This window comes from Anomalospiza imberbis, chromosome 3, assembly GCF_031753505.1.
Source record: "Anomalospiza imberbis isolate Cuckoo-Finch-1a 21T00152 chromosome 3, ASM3175350v1, whole genome shotgun sequence".
NCBI lineage: Eukaryota > Metazoa > Chordata > Aves > Passeriformes > Viduidae > Anomalospiza > Anomalospiza imberbis.
Genome location: NC_089683.1, coordinates 32,747,958 through 32,754,466, shown reverse-complemented (window position 1 = coordinate 32,754,466; position 6,509 = coordinate 32,747,958). Strand labels below are relative to the sequence as shown.

Here is a 6,509-nt window from a genome sequence, read left to right as displayed (position 1 = left end):
GGTACTAATATTGGTTCTTACAATGTTCTGCGATTCAGTCTGCAAGAATGGAAATTTTTCAACATGTGTCACACTGGGTAAGGCCAGTGTGTTTGTCGCTCTTCTTTTCTACACTTTTCACTGAAAGGCCTGCTGAAACCAGGCAGCTAATGCAATTATCATTAAAAACATAGGGTAAAATTTCAGATTAGGAAAAAACAGAAAGTGCATGGATACTTTTGAAGTTTACTGCTCAGCTGGGCCTGCTGATCTGCATGATGTAGCTTTTGAGGCTGAATGAGATGCATCTGACCAACCTCAAATGCATTTACAGTCATAGTGGCATTGTGTGTGCCCATGTGTGTATGTACTCACACATGTGCTTGGAACTGATTAGGGACCAGAATAAACAGATACCACAGAAGAAAGAAAAGTGCTGAAGGTAGGAAATAGTGAGATATTGAGGATGGGCTGGTGGTGATAGTATCTAAAGACCAATAAAGAAGATAAAAAATATTCTGGGTATTTAAAATTAAAATATCCAATGTTTGTATTGACTTGATTGCTCTTTACAGAAATGGCTAGTTTGTGGCAATTCTATTTTTGATTGCTACTTCTGTCTTCTGAGGGCATTAATATGGTGCAACTACTTTTATCAAACGGACATTAGAGAAAGACCACAACAAAAAGCATTTTTAAACAATTTATAAACTAACAAGATAATTAAGGCAAGAAGATTCACTGAAGAGCCAACTTTTGTCAACATCTTCTGATCCATGTATTTCAGATGCTGCAGGATAAGGACTGTCAATAAGTACTGACATTAAAAATAATGACCACTGTAAAATTATTTTCTGTTTTACTTGACTCTATAAGGCCAGTAATGTGTTGCTAATGAAGCATCCAGAGTGTATAGCATGGCCTTTTCTGAGATTCTGAGAAACAACCACCCATATGTACAGCAAATGTCTTTGGCAACACTTTGTGGCCTTAACTGGAATTTCTGTGCTATTATAGTTTTATGACTCAATCATAATATTATTTAAACATCATTTTTCTGTATCTAATTTATTTATTGTCTCTAGTGGTAGACACAGAGACTGGTGAGCTAGATTATATTAACATTTCAGAGTAATAATAGAAGAAAGCAATTATCTTTGGGCATAAAAATAATTTTAATTAGAAATTCAGTAAAGTGGGAATGGACAGACAATGATGAATTATTATTCTGTAGTTTAATCAGACAGCTAGAGAACTGGTCTGCAAGAGGAGTTTGCACTCAAAAAAGTCCTTTGGCTGATTGAGTCAGATGTAGACAACGAGGAGAAATGGTCAACTTCCTTGAACATCTTTGCACTACCAATAAAAAAATACATTAGCTCATCTTTTCTTTGAAGTCACAGTGATGCCTTAAAGATCTAAACATAACACATTTTCAAGACAGTATTAATGTAGGCAGTAACATAAAATCTTCTCTTTAATTGAAGGACTCCAGGGGCAAGTATGGAAAAATGCTCACGTGATATAGGCTGAACACAGCTCTATAAGTTTAGCAAATTAACATAATTCCAAGAATCCCCAATTAGAAGCACAGGTGATGAGGTAATTCTCCCCCTTGGTTCAACCCTTTTCTGGAGCCCCCCTTTTGCTAGTTGTTTGTGCGAAAGTATCTTGGGAGCGTGGCTTGTCCTTAGTTCCCAGAGGAAGAAAGATGGGATAGGGGCCTTTAGGAATGTGCTTTGTTTTTCTGCCTAACAGAGTGGGTAAAATGCTAGCTACAAATCTATATAAGTATACTATAATAAGCTAGAGAGCTACAAGTATATGTGAAGAATATTTAAAAAGAAAATCAGTTTGGCATGAACAGAACGACTTGGAGTTTGCTAAAAGTTAATGTAAATATTTTCTTTACTCTGTCTTAAGATCCCTTTAAGCCAAAAGTAACTTAATATCTATGGACTGTTCCTCTGAACATTCACTAGCTTTCCTTCCACTGTATGTCAGTCTTTATCTGTCACATGAGAAAATTTGAATGGACACTCCTCCTATGGCAATGTCGCCTGACTCTACTCCAGGTAAACCTGTGCATAATAATAGATTTTGCTGTGGCCTACTTGGTACTTGATGTTTTCCAGATCTGAAGAAGGGAAAAGAGAATTATGTCTGAAACCTGCTTGCCTCATGTGAGTAAGCAGAGCTTCTTACCACTTCAAACTGCACCTATGACCCTGCTTTATTCCTGCGCCAATTTTCAGGCCAAATATAACATAGTGATCCTCTAATATAATGAAAGATGAAACCAGATGGTATTGCAAACTCAGTGTCATTTAGGTGCTACATTACACAGTATCTATCACATGATAAACAAGACCCGTTTGCATATTGAGAGTGTTGATAGCTCTACACAGAGACAAAATGAACTGGATAATTCATCATGATTTTTTATCAGCACACAGCAAGGTGCAGGCTAATGCAGCCCCAATATATATGTGCTGCTCAGGCAAACAAAGGCAGACCCACAGCTCAACAGCAGCTCCTGAGCGCTGGCATTTTCAGACTGTGTGCCAGGGCGCAGCAGGCATGGTGACTTCTGTCATGGTTTAATAGCAGCCAGAAACTAAGTACCACACAAAAACTCCTTACTGCCTCTCCCCCCAAGTGAGAGGGGAAGGAGAATTGGAAAAAAACGTAAAACCCATGGGTTGAGATAAGGACAGTTTAATATCTGAAATAATGTGAAGTATAACACTAATTAATAACAATGAAAAGGCAGCTAAAAATACAGAGAGGATAAAACCCAAGAAAGGAAAGTGGTGCACAAAACAATTGCTCACCAGCTGCTGACTAATTTGCAGCCTGTCCCAGAGTAGCAGTTGGCTCTTCACAGCATATAAACTCCCCCAGTTTATATACTGGGCATGGTGTTCTGTGGTATGTAATTTCCCCAGGGTGTGCTCTGTAGGGCAGGGCAATTCCTGACTTTTAGATGCGCTGACATCCATTGGGATGCCTTCTCTGTCATGTGGGGTGCCTGGGCACCTTGCCATAACACATGATAAAGCAAGGTACCTGAAAACAGCAAGCATGCTGAGTTGAGAGTCTCCTTGGTTAGCCAACAAAAAGCCCTGTGTGCAGTGGATGAGAAATATTTGCATCTCACTGTGTTTTTCAACCTGATATTCTTGCCAGAGTGGGTCACTCAAATGAGAGCTTTCTGAAAATTGGTGGTCCTTTCTCCAGTTTCCTTTCATGAGAAGCTTTAGGTGTTTGCCCTGAAAGCCAGGGTTAGGACCTTCTAGATGACACTGGTAGCCACCAGACTAGTAAGTATTTTTGTAAATATTGCTGTTCCCCATCTTGCCAGGTGATGACATTTCATTCTCCACTTAATTTGCAGTGGGCTAAAGAAATTCTCAGGGTAGTTGGAGTGAAGATATCAGCTTGTTTGGAGAAGAATGGTTGCTTTCATGTGGTACAACACATATACAGGGTGAAGGTGCTAGGAGTCAATGTGGGATAAAGATGACCACCAGGAGATACCTACTGGTTTCTGTCCTTGATGGCACCAGTACTAGTTTGAATGGATTAGAACAATCCCCTAAAGGTAAAAAAAAAAAAAAAAAAAAAAAAAAAAAAATCCCACTTTGAAATCCACATATTTTATGTTTTCCATGCCTGATATTTGAAGATATGTGTCAAGTCCAAGGATACCCTCTCTGAAGGATATCCTCAGGGTACCTGGATATTCTGATGTACAAAAGTCCTGTAGAGATCAAATCTCTTCTGCTGGCACCACAGTGGCTGCTTTCCCCTCTTGCTGTGCTTTGCAAATTAAATCCCCAGGAGAAAATTTCAGAGGCAGAGGGGCAGTTTGGCAGCTGACAGAGAGGGCTTCTGAAAGCATATGGTGAGCTCCACCAAGGGTAGCTCTGAGAGACAAAAGTCGTCTCTGAAAGCAGAAGAGATAGGAAGTGTGGGAAAAAGAGTAATTATGCAACTTAGAAAGAGGATGTTGAACATATTAGTCATTAACTCCTAGAGGAGGTACTGAAGTTTGAAGGGAAATTGAACTTCCTTTCCAGTGATATAAATTGGTATAGGTATACTCAACTTTATTAAGGACACCAAAAGAGGTTAACTGTAGGCTGACTTTCAGACAATAATCACAGACAAGCTTTCTTTATTCAATATTGAGGCTAATCTGACTAAAGACAACTTTTCCCATATGACTACAAGGAGGGCAATTAGTCACTGCCGCAGTCTAACTCACCTGGGAATAGCAAGAAGATCATGCTGACTGAAACTCCAGCTGGGCTAAGTAGCACAAATGAATTTTACCTGTTTCTCAATGAGTTTGTGAGAAATCTGCAAAACTGAGAGCTTTCAACCCACGTTTGTTAACTGATGCAGTAGTTTGGGCTAGCCTTGTTGCTACTCCAGCTTGGGCCTGGTGGCCTTATGGAGGTTCTGAAGTTGGGCATTGCCAGTGAAACCCTGCTGGTCCCACTGTCAGTACTGCTCCTTGTTGAGCAGCTGGCCTGCATTGACTGTCCATGGTAGCTAATGGGGTCTGATGGTGGTGAAAGAGCTCCCAAAGGGACATCACAGTGACTGTGCTAAGGTCTCTGAAACTAGAGGAAGATTAAGTTAATGTGCGTGAAACAGCCACCAGCCATTCTAAAGTCAGAACTGCTAGGGAGAGCTGATGACTAATGTAATTTGGTTCTGTTTTCTGCTTGCTAATTATCTGATTCATTTTAATTTATTCCTTATGCATTGAATAATTTCTATAAGTTCTTAGTCTATAGCTTGCACAAGAATTTGCTGTTTCAGCAAACGTTCCTCCATAAACCTGCAGGGTAAACAGACATAAAAAATGAAGGTAAAAAGAGAGTGAAAATACCAGAAGAGGATAAAAACCATTTTTCTGATAGAATTTGTATTTGTTTCAGCTTTCCAGGCCAATCTATGAGGAACCAACACAGGATCTTGACTGGTGGGACAGCAGCATCGAGCTGCTTTCAGGACTGCTGGGGAAACTTTGTTGCTGCAGCCCAGCACAGGCTGTGATCTCCTGGAACAGCATAAAAGTTGCCATGTGCACGAATGGGGTCAGCAGTCTGCTGACTATTAGGAAAAAAAATGGCCCCCCAATTTCTTCAGGTCTTTACTGTGTCATTACTGTGGATTCATCTCTGATGTGGTCACGTTTGAGTGATCTGCTGGTTCTGTCACACAGGCAGCAACTGAAATTCCTCACTTTAGTTCAGTGTCATGACTGTCTCATTCTGAGCAGCTCATGCTGGGCATGCTCACGTGCCCCTCCTCTGCAGCGCTCAGCACGAGACTGCACAAATTTGGCTATATTGCCAGATGCTTTTTTCCCTCCTTTCTTTGCATTTTCTCACTCTGTTATTGAGCTTCACTACTCAGGCACTAAGCAAACACTAAGTATTCAGCACCAGCCCTTGGTTTCTGCATTTCCAGCACATAACTATCTGTGGGATCAAGCCCTAATTGAAAGAGTATTTAGCCATGACTTCTTGGTGATTGCTTTTCAGGACTTTATTCTAAGCCCCTTCAGAAGACAAAGGCAGCTGAAGGCATATAGGCTCAAAGATGGTGCTTGATGTCTCATGAATTTGGATCTTACAGTGACTAAGCTTTCTGAGAGTTATGTTTAGATCAAGTGACAAAACCAGCCTGTGCCACTGTGCCTACTCTGAAGCTCCCTGGCTTCGTCTGCCCGGCAGAGGCATGGTCAGCAGCGGGGAACACTCCACTGTCTCTCGTGGCAGATTCGGGGAGCGGCTAAGACAGAGTGCTTCACTGTCTGCCTTGTACGGAGGAGAGGCAGCATCCGAGGAGGTAATGAGGGACTTGACTCACAGCTGCGGAAAAAGTATCAGGTTTAATACGAGCTCCGAGAAGCTCCGAATGCCATTGTGTCCAACAGCCAAAAGTGCCCCTGAGGCTTTCGCAACAGCTCAAATACCGGGCGGTAACCAGGGGGAAGGGATGCCCACTAACCAATGAGGGGATTTGGGGGAGTGAAAGGCAGAGGGACAGACAGACACACAAACCAATGGGGGAAGTTCAAGGGAGGGACCCCTGGCCCTCGTCCAGTCACTCGATGTCCAAGGTGGAAGATTCTGGGAGAGTGGGATGGGGAGCTGAGTGATGGACAGGGTACCAGGGAGGGGACAGGGGAATGACTGAACATTTTCAGGGAGATTGGCATTGAGGGAAAGGCGGGAAAGCTCGGGGTGGAGCCACCGGGAGAAAATGGGGGGTGAAGGGGCAAACCATTACAGAACTGTTACAGAGATATAAAAACACAATACAACAAGCCTGGAAGTTAAACTGCTCTTGGTGGAGACTGGGGCCGCCGCGTGTGTTCAGAGCTCTAGGGCTGAGCTTCCGCATGGGTCTGCCGCGCCATAGCCAGTCGCTGAGGCGAGACAAAAGGTCAGAGAAAATGGCGCATGTCCACATGGATGAGCTCTTTATTCCTGCATGGCTGCAGCGGT

General features: G+C 42.4%; 1 long non-coding RNA gene across 1 annotated transcript; it reads left to right on the top strand.

Annotated features, from left to right (window-relative positions):
• The first annotated feature begins 349 nt into the window (after positions 1 to 349).
• Positions 350 to 5,679, top strand: LOC137469874 (uncharacterized). The gene is made up of 3 exons (XR_010996739.1): positions 350 to 421; positions 3,234 to 3,302; positions 4,932 to 5,679. It is a non-coding gene; the product is annotated as an uncharacterized lncRNA (long non-coding RNA).
• The last annotated feature ends 830 nt before the right edge of the window (positions 5,680 to 6,509 follow it).